General features: G+C 40.5%; 2 long non-coding RNA genes across 5 annotated transcripts in view; one reads left to right on the forward strand and one right to left on the reverse strand.

Annotated features, from left to right (window-relative positions):
• LOC131494301 (uncharacterized) overlaps window positions 1-24357 on the reverse strand; it is a 422057-nt gene that overhangs the window by 23658 nt on the left and 374042 nt on the right. For all 4 annotated transcript variants that reach the window (XR_009253304.1, XR_009253307.1, XR_009253306.1 and 1 more), the window contains 2 exons: window positions 1777-1872; window positions 1516-1602 (listed from right to left, as the gene is read on the reverse strand). This is a non-coding gene — a long non-coding RNA (uncharacterized LOC131494301). The remainder of the gene's footprint in view (window positions 1-1515; window positions 1603-1776; window positions 1873-24357) is intronic.
• On the forward strand, window positions 62-2342 carry LOC131494302 (uncharacterized). The gene is made up of 2 exons (XR_009253308.1): window positions 62-146; window positions 2062-2342. It is a non-coding gene; the product is annotated as an uncharacterized LOC131494302 (long non-coding RNA).

Here is a 24357-nt window from a genome sequence, read left to right on the forward strand (position 1 = left end):
TTTCCAGCCCTTTAAGTACCAGTGCCTAAACTTTTGTTCTTCTATCTAAACAGAGACAGATGTGATATTATCACGAATGGTCAGGGAAACTGATTGTCCATTGACACTCAGTTTCACAGTGAAAATTCAGCTTTCCTAATTTCCAGGTAAGTTTCCTTTCTATCATACTGCAGAAAGTTAATTACCATAAGCCAGGTTTGCCTAAACCCAACCCAATTATGCAATTCTGTGGAGATTTTCTAAGTGCCTACTATGTACTATTCCATCTGCTAGTTGCTGGGGATGAGTAAATATAAGTAAGTCTCTAAGGAATGCAGCCTGCCCTACCAGAGAAAAATGCAGACGATAATTACAATATTGAGTGATGAGTTTAATGATGAGATAGCCCAAGGGAAACCTAAGTTCTTGAAACTTAGAAAAAGCAAATACTTCAAGTTAGGAAATCAAGAAAGGTTTTAAGCAGCATTTGAGAATAGGTGGAGAATGGAACATTTGAGGTAGCATTCTAAGTAGAGCAAAAGTATAAGCAAGATATGGGAAGTTCTAGAAATGTGTATAAAGGTAGAGTGGTTCAATTTCACTTCAGGATGAGGTGTATGCTGAAGGATAACAGCAATGCTCAAGAAAAGAATTAAGATCTACTTTTGGCCCACACACCAGGCTAAGGGACTTATGTTTCATTCTATATGCTTGTGTTTCCTGAAGTGTGAGGTCAGGATGACTAGTGGTTAAAATATATTTTAAAGAGTACACAGATTTGATTTTGTGTAATATTTAACTATAGGGAGAGAACATTATTCCATCCTTAGGATCACATTAAGGAGAAACTTTCCACTAGGCACTAAGAGTTGAAACACCTCTTTGAGAATCATTAGCATCCCTATGTAACAAAAAAAGAGTGAGCATTTCAGGATCAAAGTTTTTAGCAGAGAATGTGTCCAGAATTGAAGAATCTGTTTTGTTCAAATCCTGTTTATCTTAATATCCATCCTCTGTTTATGGCAATTGATGGTAGTTTTCTGCTGTAGTATCAGCATTGTTTTTTTCATAATTATTACATAGATCTAGGTCAGTTTATAGAAAGTGAGCATGTAAAGAAAATTATTGATTAAATCACAGTGTAGGCAGAGTGCAGAAATGGAAAAAAAAATATATAGTGTTATATGAATAGCCAAACTTTAGGAAAAATCTATAGGCCAATTGTACCGCATCAAGGAAGCCCACATCAGAGACCATTTCAGAGAAATGGACAATTATGTCAAGTGCTGTACAAGGTCAAAAGGGACTTGGTTTTTCAAAGGGCACTGGTGACCTCTGAGAGCCGTCCATAGTAGATGTGGATGGAAATGAGACTAAGCAAGGATTAAAATGTCAGTGAAGAGGTGGACATGATCTAGATATCCATGAACCACATTTGGAAAGTATAAGTATGGTACTATAGGAGCCTTCTTCATATTTTTTCTGGGTTGGCTGAATGAACACTCAGTATGCACATCTGTGAAGGCGTTTACTTACCTGAGACTCAATTTATGTTGATGATAATTTTAAAAATGTAATCCACTTCTTCTCTTCTTCTTCCACTTTTTCTCTTAAGTAGAGCTCCTAAATATAAAGAAAACATTTGTATTGATCTGATCATAACTTCTACTCAAGCCTATGTCCAAATATGCCATCAATACACTCATCAGTTAAAACAAATCCATGAAGCAAGTACTATTATTACTCTCATTTTTAAAGTTAGAAAAAATGAGAGTCAGGAAAGTTCATGTAACCTACCTAGGTGACATTGACACAGTGGAGCACATATTTAATTCTCAAGCAGTTTTCTGGAACCAACACTCCTGATGCCAATGTGTGTTGTCCCTGTAAAACCTAGAAAGTAAATAATAAGCATATATTATGATTTGTCCAAGATGAAAGAATCAGTTCCAGAATTATGTTATAGCTTCAAAAATGTTCTATCATATGATGGGCTTTATAAAGGAAAGTGATTTATTTTGGTTAGGTACCCTATACTTATCAAGTACTAGAATATCTCTTTGTCAATTTATTTTTTCTTAGACTTCTTCCCAGGCCCAGTTGAAGAACCATATCCTTTATGAAGCTGCCCCTGACTCTCTTCCTTTTCTAAATGGCTACAGTATTCATGGCCCTTGCCCCACCATAGCCCACTTGGTACATACATTGCATTTTTGTGTATGCTCCAACTCCTGGAAATCATGTAAAGTTGTATATGTCTTCATATAATGAGAACTTAATAAATTATTTCATGGAATACATCAAAGACCCAAGACCAAATTAAAAGGTCTACACCCGAAGTAAAAACTTTTAAAGATCCTTTATCCAAGACTTCATTTGATACTCGGCTTTCTCCTCATGGTCTCAGCTCTCCTAGCGTTTCCACATCCCAAGCCAGGCTGCACTGAATTCTTTAAAGCTGAAGCAAGTTTATTCAATCAGCTATAAATATAAATGTTTACTGGAACACAAACCAGGAGGAGCCTATGAGAAAAGTAAAGGAAATAAAGCTTTTGTAGTTATTTTTCTTCTCCAAGGTTCCTATCTCAGAACCAAATATTTAAATACTATTTTAACTGACATTTAAGCTAGCCAGGTTTAACAGTTCTAAAGATAGAAGAATACTAAACTGGGCCTTAAAAAAAGAGAGAGACTAGAGAGAGAGAAAGAGAGAGAGATCATCATGGAATGCACATTAAAACCCAAGGTCACCAGCATGAATTTTCTGTTATCCAATTATGACATTGCAATGTATCTATATGCTTGTATGTCTATCTCCTCTGCAAGCCTGGGAACACCTCACAAACAAGGACTGTGTCTTTGCATGTCAAAAGATTAGTCTTCGGTGGTTGTGTCCAACACTAACATCTGCACCCCATCAGACCCCTCCTGGACAGTAACAGGGGCTGGCGTTCATTTAGTGTTTACCATAAGTCGATCTCTATTCTAAGTCCTTCATATGTACTAATTCACTTGCCTTTTCAAAATCCAATAAAAGAAGTGCTCTAATTAACCATTCCCATTTTACAGATGAGGCTGTGAGGCACAGAGAAGTAAAGAAACTTGTCAAGGCAGAGCCAGAATTTGAAAACAGGCTGTCCTGCCCCAGCCTGCACACTCTTCATCACCACACTGCAATGCGTCAGTCAGGACAATACTGGGGATTAGAAAAAGTGGGCAGAAATTTAGAATTCCGAACTAAGACCTCTGTGCTTTTAATAAGGGCCTCAGGTGATTCTGATGCAGATGGCATGAGAACCATACATTGAAAAACACAGTTTTAGATAACAGGCATAGAAACATTTTTAAGAACTGGTTTTTTGTCTACCGTTACAGTTCGCCAAGCATTTCCATATATATCATCTTATTTCGTCTTCAAAGCACCCCTGAAAAGTATTACTGTTTCCCATGTTTGTGAATGAGAAAAGTACGTCTCAGGAAGCTTACTCATGACCACACTGCTATCAAACATAGATGTTCCAGTTGTAAACCCTGTGCTCTTCCCATGACACTGACTCCTTAACTGACCTTCCTGGTTCTTTCTGAAGTTCATAATCCACCCAATAAACCAAGGATCTCCTTAAAGCATAAATCTCCTGATGTCATTTCCAGGGGATTCTCACTACATTTAGGGAGAATCTAATTCCCTTATGTGGCCTGCAGGGCCCCACGCGATGTGTCCCCTACCTGCCTCCCTCACCTAATCTCCCATCACCACCCCTCCTGCCTGGACTCCAGTAACTATGCACTTTCATTTCTAATCCTCTCATGTCAAGTTCTTTTCTCTAACTAGGCTTTTGCCCCTTTCCTGTTTCTTATTTATTTCACACAGCATCTGAAATTAACCCATTAATTGGTTGATCATGGAGACCACGAAGAAAGTGCCCTTGTCTGACTTGTTTCATACCTGACATTTACAAAGGTGCAGGTCCAAAGACTTCACGCGTAGATCTGTATAATTTTCACAACTGAGAGTCTAGGACCTTGCCTTATGTCACCTGCTAATCAGTGACAGGTGAATTTTATACAGAGGCTGTGCCTTTCACCAGTTACCTGGACTTTCCCTGAAGAAAGTGACCCCAGTACCCCACTTGTTGACATAAGCCCTCATCTCTGTGCCATCACTCTCACGCAGCCCCTTGACCAAGCCACCCATGCTCGTGGTTAAAAGCACCCTAAACAGAGAGTGCTTTGATGAAAGCGTGCACTTTCCCCCTCTTTTCCAGTCCCATCTCCAAAGAAACAAATTTAAGTCAAGGCAACAAAACTGATTAGCAACTACAAAATGAGCATCCAGCATGCATTTAAGATCAAAGTAATGTCAGAGAATGTAAAATCTAGAATTACTCTTTATTTGGTAGTAATAGTGGAGTGGGGAGGAAGGTGGAGAGAGTGGAGGGAAGGGACCTTCAGAGGTGACTCCACATGATCTCAGAGGAAATACTTCATAATGAGCATCCCAAACCAACAGAAGTAGAAGCCTGTTAATCAAAATGAAGCAGCAAGTGGCCACACAACCATTATTTCCCTTCCAGACATCTTACTGGTTTGGAGGTCAAATATCTATTCTTCATCTAGCATAAAAAGCTGCCATTTGGGGGAGGTTGAGTATTTTATTATTATTTTGCTTTGTTTTGCTTTAAGACATCTGCCATTTCTGCGAACAAAGATTTCTGTTCTGTGGTTCCTAATAAGCTTTGCAAGGTGGTTTTCCTGGCATATGAAGAAGTCATTTGAATAATAAAGGCTCATATTTATAATTACATTGAGTTAAATAGATTTGCTTAGCTTAGGGTTTGGGGTTATTCATAAACAGATGTGAGAGTCCAGAAAGCCTCTGTAATTTCAACAGTCTCGCTGCTCTGGGGGTGCTGAAGGGCTTAGAAGCCTGAATGTGAGTGAAAGAAGCTTTCCCCAACTCCCCAAATAATCACCACTGCACCTCAACCCAAGTCTGCTTCTCTCAACCCAATAAGATTCATGCTTACTAGCCAGGTGCCAGCGTGAGGGCAATGAATGAGCCTGGCTCTAAGCTGGGAGCATTCACACCCTAAGCATTCAGGGAGGAGCCTTTTATGCAATGCTTTGCTCTGTTCTCAGAATATAGTCTACAGTCCTATTTGAAGCTTCTGGTTTCAAAAGTGCTAAAAAGAGGTCCCTCATCCAAGGAGCACCTTAGGGTCTAGACCTTCCCTGACAGCCACCTCTTTTCTTGAAATGTACTAGCCCTGCGAGCCATCACTCAGATACTTGGGAGGTGATACAGTCAGTTTTGTGCCACATTTTGAAACCTGTAATGTGCTTTCCTCCTTGGAACCACTTTTGAAAAAAATATGTGTGCGAGCATGGAATTCTTGGCCACTAATTTTCAATCATCGATGAAGTGGATTCTCTTTGACAAATAAATTTTTACATGAAACCACCATATATGAAACAGGAAAAGGCCAATTTGCTCTAGTTAAAATATCATTTATATAGAGGTTCCCAGACTGTCCTACCTCTATCCCTAGATGCCTCTTCCAAAACCTGGAATTCTCCTGGACCCAGTTTGAAGACCTTGCTCTGAGGATTTGGCCAAACATCTTGAGCCTCAATCAGGACTTCCCTAATGTGCTAGCTAACATGATAGACATCTGTGGGACATTAAATAAGCTCTGAATTGTGATCTCTAAAGCTCTGATAACTTCTGAAGCCAAATCCAATTTAATCTGTGTAGTGGGTTGGATAGTGTTTCCTAAAATTTCATGTTCATTCAAAACCTCAGAAAATGACCTTACTTGGAGTAAGGGTCCTTTCAGATATAATTAAGACAAGCTTCAAGATGAGATAAACCTGGATTACAGTGGGCCCTAAAGCCAGTGAGACTATCCTTTCAAGGCACGGAAAAAGGAGAAGACCCAAAGATGTAAAGAAGAAAGCACTGTAAAGACAGAGATAGAGTTGCCTGTGAGCCAAGGAGTATCAACGATTGCCATCAACTACCAGCAGCTAAAAGAAAGCAATGAGACAGTCTCTTCCTCACATCTTTCAAAGGGAACCAACCTGTTAACACCTTGATTTTGGATTTCTGGCCACCAAAAACTGTGAGACAATAAATTTCTTTGTCTTCAGCTACCAAATTTGTGATAATTTGTTACGGTGGCCCTAAGAAAGTAAAACATTGTCTCTCACTTAGAAGGCAAGTATTTGTGGAAGGAATATTTGTCGAGTGAGTATAATCTATCAGTTCACTTTGATACAGTGGCTGACTAAAGAAAATGTTTAGCAATAAGTGTTTGAGGAGGAGAGGGAATGCTCATGATAGGGGCCAGAAGAAACCCATTTTTCCTTCGCCTTTAGTCCAAGGCAAGACTCAGGCAGAGCCTCCAAAGGACCAAATGATCGTGTGGTTCATGGACAAAGACCTATCCAGGGAAGATGAACCAATGGCTATTGCTTCTGGCTACCTGAGGAATAACAGTAGCTCCCAGATGCTTTCTCAAAGATGCCCTGACATCTTTGCCCTTTGAGATCTTTGACACAATGAGAAGCCATTCTTTTTGTCTTTGGCAGTCAAAAAAGTACAAACGGCGTACAAGACACAGATGGGAATTGGTAAAATATTTATATAATGTAGACAAAGACGATTTTAAGGAAATTATTTTTCAATAGATTTCAACAACAGCTACAAAGTTCTTACGGCTTCTTATAAGGTGCACCATATTGCCACCTTGGCTTTCACTTTGTTTAATCCATGATCATCCAGTTTTCTTGGCTGTGCTTTGTGTGCACACTTTTCACCTGTTTTGTGCCTCCGTGCTCCTCGCCTGACCACAGTTTTATTCTAAGGCAGTATACCTAATGGCTAAATTTCTACTTATTTAATGTCCCTGAAGAGTTCTTGGAATGTAATGAAGTAACTGCTTTCCCTGTAATTTATGCATACATTTATATACTGAACTGTAGTTTAATCAAACTCCTTTGCCTTGTGTAGTATAATAGCAATATCTAATGAAAACATATGAAGTATGTGTTTCATAATTACCCCAGACAGCTCATTTCGGTTTGCTTCCTACTTAATCCCGAAATTCCTATCTTCCTGCACTGTAAACACTTTCCTTCCCTTCTCATCAATCTCAGTTATGTAAATGAAGCAGGGGCGGTGGCACAATTACTTTTTTTCTGGATGTTATCAAAGGCCCTATTCTTAGAGAAACAGCTGACAAGGGCACCCGCTAAAAATGATCCTTTTGTTTTCTGGAAAGGCGAAGCAGACCTAAAGTAGGGAGAACTTTGCACAAACCCTGGAGAACCAGTGCCAGGGGCCATAATGCCCATGTGCTTGACCGTGGTAATCCCCATAAGGCTGGCTAGCCCTGCAATGGCCGTGAACCTCACTCTGTGCTATACTTTCTACAGAGCACAACTGGAGAAAAGCCATCCCAGTAAAATTACTTTCATGGACTGAAAGTAAATCTCTGACTGAGTTCAGAGCGTCAGCATCGTGAATGGTCCTCTGACTGCCGAAATAAGCACACCAGCCATCAGAGAACCTTGAACTTCCTGCTGCATACATGTGTATCCTCTGTGGAGATCTAGATTCACTGCTGGTTTCCAATCCATGGGGGGGGGGGGGGGGGGGGTTAGGCAGCACGTCGGCAGAAAAAGTGACCGCTGTCTTTAGGTTTCAGTACTTGTCTAAGTGTCTTTTTCCTTATTCCTTTTTATGAGAATGATTCCTTTTCTGTCTATTCCTTCTAATATTCCTTCTAATACTTCTCGTTCTTCACTTTCACTGTTCTGGAGGCCTGCGGATGGAACACACAAATCATGGGACCATGGAAAAACATACTAAGAGTTGAAGCCACATATTCCCAGCACCCACTGACTGCGATCTCAAGTAGGTTAAATGATCTCTGAAGCTTCAGTTTTCTCACCTGCAAAATGGCAATCACGCATCTATCATTTCAAGTCACAGTGAGAACAAAAAGCCTGGCATGGTGCTAGGCACTCCAAAAAGCTTTTCTCCCTTTTGTCTTTCTAAGCAGTTTTCTTCCTACCACGTAAGACATTCATTTGCTTGATAAACACTAATGTAACACTTCTTTTATAACAGGCGCTGTGCCAGAATCTGAGATAGAACGTAGTCATTGGTCACATGAGTCTGACTGTCTGGCAGGGAAGGTAGACTGATGACAAATGATACAAATTGTATTTGCATATTCTATGTGCTCTAAAGCAAAAGCACAGAAGGTGCTGGGATCATTAACTAGGTAAAGACAGGAGAGGGAACGTGGGGAAACGCTCCTCACAGAGCATTTGGTCAGCACAGATAAAGGCCTGTGGGCTGAGAGAAGCAGAAAGCTTAAAAACACCTCCAAAACTCTCCAGGATAGGAAGTTTTCAGGCTTCTCATAAAGATCTCCAGGGAAGAATTTTGCACATGTTTCCCTGACAATCTACTCTAGTGTTTTCTGGTGTTATTTTGTTGGGGGGAGGGGGACAATATAAAATTACAGGAAACTTGAAACTAGCAAACTGTTCATAGAATGTATCGCCAGGTAATATATGGCAAGATGATTTGAATTATTAATTTGTGTTTTATCCTCATTGAATTTCCTCTTTTCCTTTTGAATATCTTATTTTATATCTAAGAAATATATCTTATTAAATATATCTTGAATATCTTATTAATATCTAAGAAAAAGACGCTGCTTTTTTCCATTCTCTGTCATCACTGAAGAAATGGAATTTAGTTTGGTTTAAAGAAAATAGAGGAATGTGATTGTTCTTGTGTTTTAGATTTGTAGAGTAAGATTCACACACTCCACTTACTACAATGGGGAAATCATTGTTCAAGCTGAAAATCTTTTGACATCTTCAATATCTAGAACTTTCTATGTGATGTACAAAGGGGACGCTGGGCTGTGTTAAAGTCAGCACTGTTGTAGGTCTATGTTAGAAGGCCCCACCAAGCCTGCTGTCCTCAGTCCCTCCTGGATACTTCATACCCATAGACTAGTCTTCATTACAGGGATGCCATGACCAGCCATTACACAATTTGTAGATAACTGGGTAAAATGTCATTCTCATACAATCCATTTACCTGAATGTCTATTCTTTTTGAGATATAAAACCAGTCTACTCATTCGCTATTCTGTTTTCTTACGTGATGGTCAGTCAAGTGCAACCACAGGAGGAGACACAGGAGAGTCTTAGGAAAACAAAGTTAATTACAGTCATAGAACCTAGGGAGAGGTCCCTCCATGCCAGGCAGGCTCCGAAGGGAAGCACCATGTTTTGGTCGGGTGACAGAAGCAAGGGGAAAGCGGAAGCAAGAGCCTTTATTGGGGTTTCTGCAGGAAAGACAAGGCAGGGCAGAGAAACAGGTTAAGGTCCAGTTTGAATAATTTCAACAAACTCTAAACTGTAAGAGTGGTCCCTAGGTGCCTGGTACCTGACCCCAGGATGATTTTTTTTTTTAATGTGTATTCATTTTTTGAGAGACACAGAGAGACAGGGCATGAGCAGGGGAGAGGCAGAAAGAGAGGGAGACACAATGCCAAGCAGGCTCCAGGCTCTGAGCTGTCAGCACCTGAACCGAAGTTGGACGCTCAACCAACTGAGCCACCCAGGCTCTCCAGACCCTAGAATGATGAAGGCAGAGAACTATTGCCTCCTAGAGAGTATGGGCCAGACAGATGAAGTGTGGCTCTAGATTGGTTAATCTGCTAATCAGAGGCATGCTTTTGCCATTTCTAAGAACTGGCTAATCTAGGGAGGGACAGTCTCTCCCTAGTCAGAAGTGTTATTTAAGACCTCAAAAAACGCCATAATACACAAAACACACACACACACACACACACACACACACACACACACATATTCACTGTGCATATATTAAACTCATCTTATGTAAAGATTTATTTTACATATGTAAAACCCATACGACTAGAATTAAAAAAAATTTTTTTTAATGTTTATTTATTCTTGAGAGAGAGAGAGAGACAGAGTGAGTGCCAGTAGGGGAGGGGCGCAGAGAGAGAGAGAGAGAGAGAGAATCCAAAGCAGGCTTCAGGCCCTGAGCTATCAGCACAGAGCCCCAAGCAGGGCTCAAACCCAAGAGCTGTGAGATGGGGACCCGAGCCGAACTCAGACGCTCAACCTACTGAGCCACCCAGGTGCCCCTGTTAGAATTTTTTAGTGTTACAGAACTAATGTTTACTGTATCATTATTCATTTGTGAGCGCCTTTTTAAGAATTGTGCAACTCATCCTACTTTCAGCTCTGAAGTGAGTATGTTCTACCTTGAACCTCACAGAGTCCATTCACCCTTTTGCTTGGGTTTTTCATAATTCAGGCATTGGTATCTCACCCTTACAGCACAGGCACCGACTCCTCCCCACTCTGTGTGGGAGTCCTGATTGGCTCAGCCAATCACCACTCAGGTTCCATCCTCCTGGCCATGGTGATTGGTTCAGAGAATGTGACCAATTGGACCAATCAGACGCTTGGATACATCTACTAAGGGCTTATGTTTACTTATGAGAACTTAGGCTAGACGCTGCTTTTTCCTGTTAGACATGAATAAGGAGCAAATAGTTCCTACCAGCTATGGGCAGCCAGTTTATGGTTAGGGAAGGCAGAGAGGACAGAAGGGAAGAAATGTGTTCTTTGGAGGTCATTGTTGATCCATGAGATTAATCTTCACCCAGTGCAAGATTTATTTTACTTACATAAGACACCCGCACCCCACCCTTGCCCAGCCTTTTTAAAAGTCAACCGGACTCAAATTTTCTGTTACTTGCAATTAAAAGCTGCCTGGCACAAGGTCCTTGTTTTCTTTCCAACATCACTCTATTTTGATTCTGGTGCTAACGGAGTGAAGGCTTACTCAATTTCTTCTCTTTTGTGTTATAGTAAACCAAACAGGTGAATTAGAAAGGTGAATTGCAGCTTTACCAAGCAATGAATTTTGAGTAACGTAATAGCAGCCTTTAAGAGGAAAAATGGGCAGAAATGTATAATTATTATATGTGTGGCAAAAACATCCAATTACACAATTTTATACACACTCACACGCTCTAACTTTGCTCCCCTCCGTCTGTCCTTACGCAAAGGCTCCCCTGGATCCCTGGGATGGCCGTGCCAATGACCGTTTCCTTGGTGGAGCCTAGCATTCTGATCCCACAGCTCAGGACCTGGAGGCCTCTCAGGTATGCCAGCCCTCAGGCCACGGGTTTTTTCATTCTTTCCTCATAAAGGAAGAAAGTAGGGGAAGCCAACCCCCAGAGAATGAGAAAGAAAATAAAGAAGCCCAATAACTAAGTAAAAGAAGAAGAGAAAAGGTCAAATAAAAGGTCAGAGAAAAATATTTTCTAACTGTCATGCTTCACTCTATTCTTTTGTCCTTTCACATTCTCAGTCTTTCATAAACTAAGGAGGGAAAATGAAAATTAGTTTCATTAGATACACCACTTTTGTTGGACTCAGGCTTGAGTTGATCAAATGAGGCAGCTGAACGGAGAATGAATCTTCCCTGTGATTAGCTCGCACTCTTGAAGTAGCCAGGCACCTGTGAGGATAGGGGGTGGAGAGAAGATAATAATTGGGCTCTCATCTTTTCTAATTATGTATGTTTCAAGTGCATGTGAACGGTGGGGTTTGAGAAGGCTACATAAAAAAGAAAATTCAGTCGTGAACACTTCAGTCATTAAGTCTGGTATTCAAAAGGAGGGAGGGATAAAATTTTGAACAATGGAAGACTTGAGAAACAGATACCCCAAAATAATACTGTTTACTGAAAATTAGCACAATTGTTTATTTATTTCGTATCTTACAGCATCTTTATCTTACCAAATAATTACCGTAGCTATTGACGAGACACCCTGCAAACTGTTTTCTGTCCTTTGTTTACAGTGCCTCTGAAGTTTCCAAAAAAGTTAACAATTCTTTCCTTTTTATATTCAATTTTTCAAGTAAATATGAACAGTAAATGAGAAGACTCCAGTGTGCTATTTATGTGTGTGTGTGTGTGTGTGTGTGTGTGTGTATTATGAGGGAACGTTAACAAAATATCAGGTGTCATAGAAATTTTATTTAATTTTAATTTAATTTAATTTTTTTAATGTTTATTTATTTTTGAGAGAGGGAGCACAAGTCGGGGAGGGGAAGAGAGGGAGACACAGAATCCAAAGCAGGCTCCAAGCTCTGAGCTGCCAGCACAGAGCCCAATGCGGGGGCTCAAACTCACAAGCAGTGAGATCATGACCTGAGCCGAAGTGAGATACTTAACCAACTGAGCCACCCAGGCTCCCCTTTATTCTTTTTTTTAATGTAGAAATGTGCCTAAGAGTCTGTTCCTCTGGTCTTACATCTTAGATTTGGGTTCCTAAGCAGAATATAAGTGAATTTATTCATTTTCTCCTTGATATGTTGTCTACAATTAGAATATAGGGGCACCTGGGTGGTTCAGTCATTTGAGCATCTGACTTTTGATTTGGGCTCAGGACATGATCCCAGGGTCATGGAATCAAGGTGTTGGGCTCCTCACTGAGCATGGAGGCTGCTTGAGAGTCTTTCTTTCTCTCTCTCTCTCTTTCTCTCTCTCTCTGCCCCTCTCCCCTACTCACACATTTTCTGTCTCTCTCTCTCAAAAAAAAAAAAAGCTACACTTCTAACAAATCCATATGGAGAGGTGCACTTTTAATAAGGGCTTTGGGGTCCAGACACCTTTTCTACCCCTTATTAAATGGGAAAAATTATTTTTTCCCAATATAACTACTAATAATTTTGATTTGAAAGATACATTGATAAAGCAAGATTTTTTTTTTAAAGCAAACAAGTAGTTACCGTGCCAACAGCCTGTATCCCCATGAGGATGGATAATTTGGTTCATCAATGCTTTCCCATCACTTAGGATAGGGTCGGCCATATGTCACTAATACTTAACATGTCATCAAGTATTTATTGAATAAATATATAAATACATTTTTTTTCAACATGTCACTGTCACTAAATGTCAACTATGGCCAATTACTGTTTAATCTTTCTCTACCCATGGCTTTCTACCAGGCTTGGGTAGGATAGTTTTATCATCTCACCCTGAATACCTGTGTCTAGACAAGAGCCCTTTTGAAGTGTAAATACTGCTAGAACTAAAGCTACATTTGGCACAGAAGAAAAAACAAAAAACATTTGGTCTTTTTTCTCTTACAGATTGCTACTTCCTAGAGAAAAAAGCTCTCTCTGCCTGCTTGCAGCCAGCCAGTTGGAGGAAAGGCCCTAATTATCTTTCTAAGTTCTGGCACTCAGACTCTATTTCCTCTTTTGGCTTAATACCAAACAAAATGTGAAAGGAATAAAAAAAAAAATCAACAAGGCAATAATACTCTTGTGTGTGGAACATAATCAGAAAATTACTTTCTTTCTACCAAATACTGATATAAATTCTATTCCATTTGATCAGAAGTTTTGAGATTTCATACAATGCTTAGATTTACAATTAAAACCCAATTAGCATACCACATTTCCCTGTTATAGCAAAGAGTCTTTTGAAGGGAACATATCACCTTCAATTGCAAAATGATCTCTATTACCAGAGTTTAATTCTAAGCATATTTGAATAGATATAAAACAGCGACTCTGTATTTCTTCATGTTGTTTATCACAGCCTACTTTTCTGTTTTGAAATCAGAATTTTGTTGTCTTTTTTCTCTTTGTAGCCTGCTTTATTTCTCCCTCTACTATCCATGTCCCAACACCCTCAATTCCTTGAGCTATTTGTCTACAGTTCTCACCTCCCTCCCCAAACTGACCTCACCATTTTTATATCATTCACCTTTTGAAGAAGGGAGAAGTTGGAGAGGGTGGTATGCAGCTTTCTATTTTTCTGTTTCTCCTGAGCAGTAGTCTCACTAAAGAAACCTCTATTAGTAAGACAGATCTCTGCTATTAGAGAAGAATGCTGGAAACTTTATATACTTAACTTAAAGAAAACTACGAACATTTACATCTTCTCTATTGAATTAAACACATAAAGCAACTCAAAACCAAAGTTCACAGCTAACAGCATATTTTCTTACATTTTATTATGTTTTATGAACATGATTAGCAATTAGCAGGTGAAGAGGTATGTAACTTGTGTATCGAATCCATTCAAATTTCTTAAAGGAAGAAGCCATGTAAAATATATCCAGCACTGAGCTTGTGACATGAAAAGTTCCCCCCCCCCAAAATACATAAATCAGTGAACTGAGGAGTCAGTGAATCACTCTGGCTGCAGTGTGGAAGATGAGTTGGAGATTGGGCCAGCTGGACCTGGTAAGAATAGGTAGGGGATTTTTAAAGATCTTGAGGATATTGGGGAGGTAAGTGAGGAAGATCTAAAAAGGTAGTAGAGGGGCACCTTGGTGGCTCAGTCAGTTACGCATCCGACTTCAGCTCAGGTCATGATCTTGCAGTTTGTGAGTTCAAGCCCCACATCAGGCTGTCTGCTATCTATGCATAGCCCACTTCAGATCCTCTGCCTCCCTCTCTCTGTCCTTCCCGCGTGGGCCCTCTCTTTCTCTCTCAAAAATAAATAAACATTTAAAAAGGTAGCAGAGATGGAAAACAGGGGCTAGACATATGTTAAAGACAGAGAGGAGGTAAAATCTCTAAGACTTGCATCCAGAGGATGAAAAAGGCAAGTAATCCTGGGTGCCAGCTAGTTTTTCACCTGAAACTTGGAACATTTCAAAAAATTCCATCAACATGGATGTTGATGAGTTTACAAAATTTAGAGAGCACAAGTACTGACCATCACTAACTACTCTCTCCCCCAAATGCTCTTTCCCATGGTGACTTTCTGTCTTTCTACTTCTTGATCCTACTAAGTTAATTTAACAAGGGGGCCGGTAGACACAAGCAAACTAAAACCTAAGCTTCTAACTGAACCCTAAAGATAACCAGTCACAAGCAGCCAACAGGAGTTCCCAAATAATGCATCTAATTAAGCCACAGCCAATCAAATAATTTCTGCGCTTTTCTTCCTCCTCTTCTCTATAAGAGCCTCACCCTCCGCTGCCGCAGGGGGGCGCTCCTAACCACTTAAGGTTTGGCACTGCTTTATTCCTGTGGATTTTTGCTCAAATATATACTTAAATTTTAATATTCCTCAATTTGTCTCGTAACGCTCCCATTTGATCGCCTCCAATTTCCAGATTTCTTTTGTTAATTATATTTAAAGTGTTCTTCATTTTAGTTCTTTTACCATTATGGACATCTACTCTGATCGCCTCTTGTAGCTGGCCCCAGTATTTTCAGTCACATCCTCTTTCTAGCACAGCCCTCTTCTTCCTCCTCCTTCAGGGATAGCACACACCAGTGTAATCAAGTAAGAGGTCAAGAGACTATTTCTCATTCACTTGCATAGGTTTTCATGGAATCCATTTAGTCTCATGTATTTTCAATTAAATATATACCATTTCCAAGCTTCCTTTTCATTTTCTTTCCTTTTGTTTTTCTTCTTCACTTTCACTGACCTAGATTCCACACACCAGATGTGTTCACCTGGAACTCAGATTAAACGGAAGGATGTTCACTCCCTGCTCCTTTTGTACCTCAGGTCACAATCTGGAGAATTCCTCTACAGAGAAAAAGGTTGGAAAACATATTTCTAATTCTTAGGAGGAGGTAATTAAATAATTTCCTTTTATGATACTGTCTTTGTTCTCTTCTTGAAAGGAAAGAGCAGCCCCTTTATCACTTTAAACAGGGCAAACTAGTATTTCTAACCCTCCTCCCAAAGTTAATTAACATGTAAATACTTGTCAGTAAAAGGTAACACTTCAGTAATTAGCATATAAATGGGCCAGGGACAATATTCTGCCATAAAGGAGACAGCTTGGAAGATTTTGCCAAATGTATTTGGAAAGAAAAAAATAAAATAAAATAAAATAAAATAAAATAAAATAAAATAAAATAAAGCCTTCATCATTTCCATGCAAACAGTTATGAAATAGAATGTCAGCGGGTGCCTGGGGTAAAGGGAGGAGAACTACCCTGCTTGGATAGAGCAGGGTGACGTTTGCATACACAACTTGGTTTTATGTACGTGTTTACTCAAGAAGCCATGACGGAAAGTGACTAATTGTTTATGTCCAGAAAACACATCATGTTTGTCTGATTTTAATGAATATCATCAGCGAAGGAAACAGAAAGCCATAGGTGGGAAAAGAATTTAAGGCCTAATTTTTCCATATTGGCTGTAATGATGAGTACACTCACAAAATTGCACATACAGGGATTGCTTCCACTCAGCCCTGAATTTGTGTTTCAAATGAGGTAATTGTGCACCTAATGATCCGTTTGCACAAGCAATTACCTGATTGGCATATGCCAGGTGAGCTTTTGAGAGATAACAGGACAAACACACTTTTGCGTGGCACCTATCGCATCTTGGTTTGAAAAAATAAAATAATAGCTACATTATATTTGTGACATTCTTATTAGAATTGTGTCTCCACATGTGGATGGGATGTTCGTGCTAATAAAAGGTAAGTCATTAGTCCAGGAGGAAAATAAACTTTGAGCACACTGGCAAGGACACTAGTTACTGTATATTAAAGCTACAACATATCCTGGTTTATGGGGGGGAAACTGAGGATTTATCATCAGAAAACCAGGATTGCAATTTCTATATCAATTCAAGATATCCACGTTTAGGCAAGTCACTTACAAAACATGGAATCACAGTTCTTTGAAATGGAGATAATCTTCTTCACGTGGAAACTGAATTTGATCATTATTACTCATTGTGTCTTGTATTACTAGGACTAATATTAAGCAAATCGTGCTGATATTAAATAAATCATGTTGATACTCGTGCCCGGTCAAGGTGAACCCTGGCAGGATCACGTTCGGTGGGGCCGGCAACCTGGGTCCCTCCTCTTTCACCACCTGGTAACAGGTGACCCAGCTCAGTTGACGTTATTCTGGATAGACTCACCCTTGAAGACAGTTTTCCCTGACTTTTTCCAAATCTGATCTTTCTAATCTTCCAAATAAGTCCAAGTTCCAATGGTTGGCTCAAAAGCAGATTGGTTTTCTAAATTTGAGGAGTGGGTACATTTTCAAGGCACTTTGCCTAGGCAGTGTAATTACCATAGGACAGAGGAGAAGATCTGTACATTATCCTCCACCTACCCAGAAGCGGGCCTTCTGTTCCCCATACTCTAGAAAGTCACTGTCCAATAGAATTTTCTGTGGAGGATGGAAATGTTCCATAATTCTCACTGTTCAACATGGTAACCACTAGCTACATGTAACTATTAAACACTGGAAGTGTAGCTAGTGGGAACTCAAAAACTAAATATTTTATTTTATTTTAATTAATAGAAGTTTAAAGAGCCACATAAGACTAATGGTATATTAGAGACTGCTATAGACTGCTATATTTGACAGTGTAGCAAGGGAAGAACAAAACATTTTATCAAGTAATAATTGGACGGTATAGGCTATGAATGTCACTTACTGTCCAGAGTTATTTACTCCTACCTTTCACAAATAGTGAATGCCAATCCTCCTTTTCCATGGCAATCTTTGACATTTTTTAAGCCATCTTCTGTTTACTCCTTGTCATCAAAATAAGCTAAGAAAGAAGTGCACAGATCTAAAGACTGCAGTTAATGTACTCTTATTAGAATCCAGCCTAAAAGCAAAACAAAACCAAAGAAGCAACCAACAAGGAAATAGGCAGAGTTTTTTAGGAGTCTTTAATACCTGTGATCTGATTGTTGGTGGGCATTAGTTATGAGAATATCATCTAATTGAGATGGACTATTAAGGAATCAGAGTCTGTGACATAACCAAGTATTGAAACCCTTATAACCTAAGAAATATTCCTAATTTGACTGGGCTTTGAAGACATAAACATAGTTTATTACTAAAACATAGTAATAATAATACAGGACCTACAACCTAATAATTTATTATGTCTCAGGCAATCACCTAAGAATTTTGCATACTTTATCTAATTTATTGTTCATGACAGTCTTATGAGATGGTTGTCTTATTTTCCCCATCTTACTGCTTGTGGAACTGAGACATCAAAAGACAAATCATAATTTGTCCAAGGTCATAGCAAGAACATGTGGCAGAGTTGAAGGTCAAAGCCAGAACAGTCAGACTTCAGAGCCTATCCCCATAACCACCACATGCTGTAGTTTTGTACCACCTCAGGGAAGGATATTCTAGGAAAATGATGGACTTTCTTAGGTTTCATAGAAGAGCAAAGGTTTTCATGCTAGACAACCATTCTGCCAATGGCTTAATAGCAATGAGTCTGCAAATAGGTAAACTGTTTCTTGGGCAACTTAAGGGGACAAATGAGTATCTATTGGGCCTGACCTTTCTCTAAGGCAAACCATGATATCACTTCTTCCAAAAGCACTGGAATGGAATGAATCACTTGAATCTAGTTTCGTGAGAAAGTTAATTCGCTGGCGTGAACAGCTCAGGAATAGCTCATTGACAGGAAGACAGTCATGCTTTCGTCAGTTGAGGGTGAGGACCCAAGTCCCATCATGCTCCCTGACAGCCTCCTGACTTTTTTTTCCTCCTAGGAGGCTTGTAATGCCGCTCATATCAATCTGGGCTTTTGCGAACAATTTACAGTACCATCTGAGATTGCCATTCTTGCTGAAGTGTAAATGAGATGGTGAGGCCATCTCAGAATTAAAAAATGGTGACCTTGTCCAAACTAAAAATATTCATAATTCTGGTTTCCAGAAACCAGGGATGTGAAATAGAGGTCACGGGTGGGAGGTGGGGAAGCAGAAGGTGGCACTTCCCTTTGATGATACAAAAAGCTTCAGCATGTGCGTGCATACACACATGTGCACATTTGCACACACACGTGCACCTACATTTAACTCCTGTCGGTGTTCACTGTGCTCCCCTGTTCCTCCCTCTCTGCCCCTAAAACTTGTGATAAAGAGATCCTTGGGGGTACCTGGGTGGCTCAGTCCAGTTAAGCCTCTGACCTCAGCTCAGGTCATGATCTCGAGGTCGGTAGGTTCGAGCCCGGCGTCGGGCTCTGCGCTGACAGCTCGGAGCCTGGAGCCTGCTTCTGATTCTGTGTCTCCCTCTCTCTCTGCCCCTCCCCCACTCATGCTCTGTCTCTATGTCTCAAAAATGAATAAACGTTAAAAAAAAATTTTTTTTAAAGAGATCCTTGAATATCTTCTCCCCTAAATCTGATCATACTATTGCTATTAAAATATTAAGACTTTTTAGAGCCATTTACAAAAATGTTAATGAAACCTTCTGTAGTTTTGGGGGGATAAAGTGTAAAATATAGCAGAAATAAGGATATTGGTAATAACTAAAAATACTAACTTTCCTGGATGATAATTCCACATACCAGGACATGATCGGATCCAATTACGCTGAGCTCTATTCAGTAATCACTGTGTAATGGGATAGAATCACAGAGTAATAGGATTTGTTTAAGGCAAGGATAGAGGAGCTTAATCCACATTAGATATCTTAAATGCATTAAGAGTAAAAAAGACTGATTGATACAAAACCGTTCTGAGAAAATGAAAATATTTTTAAGGGTTAGATGTATGGTCTCTGAAGACTCTTGAGGGACATTTTCAAACTTTGTTGCCTAGCGATTTTCATCAGCAACTTCTCTGAAAATAGAATTTAAACGAGAAAGGGTTCTATATAAAGACACCCATCCTGACACTTTTTTTTTTTTTTTTTAATAAGATCACTGACCCCGGCTGATCAAAGTTTGGTTTGGAAAAGCCAGGACAAGATCTCAGAAGGGTCACGGTGGCCCTGGACACATTGTTCAGCTTCTCAGATGGAGAACTTTGAAAAGGAACTGCGAATGCCTTGTCACGCTTGAACTGGATATTAGTTGGCTAAGCTGAGAATCAAATATGGGAAATTAGTTGCCATTAAAAGATCGCTTCAGGCAGTTCATTTCTCATCAGCCAAGCTGTGCGGGCCTCCTGCTGTGGACAGTGAGCATTAGCTTACTAAATACTTGAGCTCATCAGACACTGCATTACTCATGGAGGGGCCTGAATTTTGGCGATGGGGGAGGGGGAAGAGGAAACACCAGATAGAAAAACGTAAGTAGTGGCATCTATTTGGATAGCTATGAATGCTCTATGCTATTAGGAAGAAACAATACAAATTATTATTCATTGCCAGGTACAGATATTCACAATTGGCAGTTAAGAGAGAAATGAACTGGTTATGAAACCAGTTTTATGTGATTTTATTTTTGGTTCCAAAGTGTGTGTGTGTGTGTGTGTGTGTGTGTGTGTGTGTTTAGCCTGGAAGAATAAATGGTAAAATCTTCCCAGAAATGAGTTTTTACCATTTCTCTTACTCATCTGTATTTTTAATAATTTTACAATTCAATTATTATAATTTTATAATAAAACCCATTACTTATGAAATAAAAAATAATAGACATTAAGCAAAAGATTATGCCTATTTCTTTTTCTCCCTGGTTTTGAAATTTTTTATTTCCTTTTGAGGACATTCATTCTGAGAGTCTTCTAAATACATGAAGTGGAAAATTCCAGGGTGAGTACAAATGCACTGTGAATAGAAAGTAATGTGCATCTTGGGGCCTCTCCTATCTAGCAGCTCTAGAACAGTCTGAAGGCTAGGCATCCACAGTTGCTTGACATTCTCACCGGCCTTTCTCCATACGGAAAGTTTGCAACGACTCTCTCCTTTGTTCTCCTCCTATGAAAAAATTGCGTGCTCCAAAACAGGGTACCTTACGTACCTAAAAGTTGCATTATGTGTGGGGAAAAAAGAATGGGCGTTGGAGTCAGAAGCTTTGGATTTGAATCATGGTTTCCCTGGATAATAGCTGTGCGACCTTGTACAAGCCATGTGACAAACCCTGAGTTTCAGATGTCTTATCTGTGAAGAGAAATAGTAAAACCTATCTTACCCAACTATCTTGAGGATTAAGTTAGATAACCTGTGGAGAGCCCTAAAGAGAGGTAACCTGTGAGTTTTGGTTATTCCTACTTTCGTGCTTTTCCATGCGGTGAAGCCAGGGAGAGGAAATGGGGTGAGAGTGGTTGAGTTGACCACCATGTAGGGTGCAGGAGCATACACAACCTCTGAACAAAGTAGGGGTGGGTGGCAGTGTCTTTAAAAGCACGGGTGGTGACTGATGGATGGCCCACGCCCTGCAGGATCCATGTCCGCAAGATGCTAAAACCCCTGTGCCCTACGAAGGAGACCTCCTAGAAATACAAACCTTTCTTGATACAAGACAGAGGACACAGCCTTGCTCCCTGACCCATTAGCCATGGGATCATAATAAATGTTCCCACAATTCCAAGCCCATTCTCTCCACTCCAAGATGGGGATGTCATCTCCTTTTTTCAAAATTCTTTATAAAGTGGGAAATACAACCTACTTACTTGTCAGTAGTAGGATTCTAGGATTCCAGTTCGCAAGCAAGTTTGCAAGTTACTAACTAACTCATGATTTTCATAGAATCAAGTGCAGGAACAAAGCTGGGTTCCAGGAACTCCTGGTAAAGTGGCCCACTCGTCCCAGCTTGCCCGGAACATTCCTGATGTTAGCACTTGAAGTCCAGTGCCCTGACAAGCCCCTCAGTACAGACACACCTGGGTAGCTGGTCACCATCCTTCCTGGCTGCGCCCCTCTGAGTGTCTGCTTCTTTCTGCTCCCTGTGGTGCCCAGCCTCTCCACTTGCTCTCTCTGCACAGTTAGAACCCCAGTGGCAGGTCTCAGTCTCTAATTTTGTTATCAGATGTGCAATTTCATTTATTATTGCCCATGATGTAACTATAGTTTACAATAACCCCATTTTAAAAAGTTTCATAATCAAAATTATGTGCCCCGCATCTGCAATTTATAACGAAAGACTGCCTCAGGGGCCACTGTACTGATGAGCTCAGTGCGTTCCTGAGATTACTTATCTTCAGATGAAACCATTTAAATACACTCCATGATCTTTAAGAAATCTTGCAGGGAAGATGCTTGTTTTTAAGAAACCTTGGATTAAAAATCTGCCCAATGGTAAATTCTACAAAATCAGCCTCTTGGCTATTTTGCCCACCATGGTTACCCCTAGTGCTAAGACCCAGCTGGCCAAGTGGATGAACGAATGAAGTAAATGACAATGAAAATATGAGAAAGCTCCGTGTTGAGGTGTGTGCATGCTACCTGCTCGTGGGATAGAAAGTCAGAGAAGGAAGCACACTGAAACGTACTGGACTTGGCAAAGATTTGGAATAGAGTAGATATATGATGAGAAGGGAAGCCAGGTTCTTCACTGTCTTCCTCATTCAGCTCCTGACCCAGTCGCAGATCACGAAGCCTAGGACTAGCCGACAAAGTGCAAAGCCAACTTGACAGATAAGGGGAACGGCTTTCCCCTGCTGGTAGGGGTATTCCCCCCTCCTCGTTGGAACTCATACTCTCCAAGGATGCAGATGCAGAACAATGGGAAAGAGTCAGTCAGACCTATGGCCACCAGTTCCCTTCCACTTAGGTGTCTTCCATTTGAATGGATCCTTTGTAAAAAGCATGCAGACTTTGTGAATGTTTCCTTGTCCTATGGTTCATTTGTTCATTCACGTTTTTCACCTTTTTCATTCACTTTTTCACCCTTTTGTCCGTTTCCACACAGCCTCATACAGGGTAGCTGTCCACCTCTCGCTCATTCTTGTGCATAGATTTCTACTGACGCTTCCGCTCTCGCAATCGGCAACAGGACTTAATTGACACGTCATTAAAATATACTCAGACACCATCTCAACTGCAATCAGAATAACTTGCAGGCAAAGGGCTCAAGCCAGCCTTCCGGATTTGTGCGCGGAAGAGGCAAAGTCATTTTCTTCCGTAGCCTTTCTCCAGCGTTGCACTGATTCTAAACCAGCCAGATTGGACTCGCATCTCCGTGAGGCTACTCCACCACTTGTGTTTTCGTAGTGGCAGCAGCCTAATAGTTTACACTGAACTGTCTTAACACTTGCCCACGTGTTCTGGCTGCCCTTTTATTACGGATGAGCAGCCCTGGTCTTGAGAGGTTCACTTGGTGCAACATGGGTTTCATCTGGGTATGATCGTTGTGATCAGCGCTGTCGAGGGGACAGGCTGCTGCCAAACCACCCCCTGCGTTGATTGCCTAAGGAGAGAAGTGGGCCAGCTCTGTCCCCTTGGCTCCGAGACACAGAATTCAGCCAGATGGGGGTCAAATTACCCCAAATTCCCTCCACTTCATCTAAATAAACACTTGTCGTATGTGCCCAGGAAAGAGATGCTTTACTGTTGGTATTGCTGTTTTCTGGAGCTGAGAGGACAATTGCTTCCTTGCAAACATGGGCAGATTAAATACACTACATTCTGTCCTTTTACCATCTGCTTCTCGCTTTTTTTATTTTAAGCTGCATGACTAAACTTTATTATCTGATGGGTGAAGGTGGGCTCGCCGCCGTAGCTGGCTCAACTCCTTGAGGCTCGGAATGAATGCAAAGTTGCAGGGCTGATCTGCAAGGGGCGAGTCAGAAATCAATTGGCCACTGTGCAATTATCACTGGCTGTGTCAAATACCGAGACATTAGCATTCTAAGATTCCTCCCGGCAAGATTCACAGCGGGAGGGAGGGAGGGATGGAAGGGGAGCTACAACAACAAAAACCTTGTTTTGTTTCATTCCTCTAAATATCTATGTTTGCATAATTTCCCTTTCTCTTTGTGCCCGCCTGGAAGTGCTGTGAGAAAGATTCTGTTCCTGAGCTCTGTCTTTAGACTTGTCCTTCACCATCCGCGGTTTCTGGTCTTCTCTGTTATCTCCGTGCCTTGCCTTGTTTCCCTTAAAATTTTGAAGCATTCTGTCACTGTAGGTGAGCACAGAATCCCTTAGGAATGTCTGACTATCCCTCCAGCTCACATTCATTCTGCTTTCACCCTGGGGTCCTCTGACTTCTAGAGCTGGGACTGGCCCGAGGCAAGAAAGTCACTCCTCTCCGATGTAAAGGTTGAGGGGACACCAAGATAAATAACCAACTTCAAGATAAATAATATTTCAATACCATATATGTTTAAAGATTGTTTTTAATTTCTTTTTTTTCGATTTGGGGATCATTGTAGTTTTACATGCAGTTGTAAGGAATAATGTAAAGAAATTTCCCCCTTACCCTTTTACCCAGCTTCTTCCAATGGTTAGCATCCTGCAAAACTACAGTACAAGGTAACAGCCAGGATGTTGCCACTGATCCAGTCAAGATACAGAACATTTTCATCGGGACGAGGTTTCCTCGTGTTGCCCCGTTATAGCCCCCCTTCGTTTCTTCCCCCT

The sequence above is a fragment of the Neofelis nebulosa genome, chromosome 14, assembly GCF_028018385.1.
Source record: "Neofelis nebulosa isolate mNeoNeb1 chromosome 14, mNeoNeb1.pri, whole genome shotgun sequence".
Taxonomy (NCBI): Eukaryota; Metazoa; Chordata; class Mammalia; order Carnivora; family Felidae; genus Neofelis; species Neofelis nebulosa.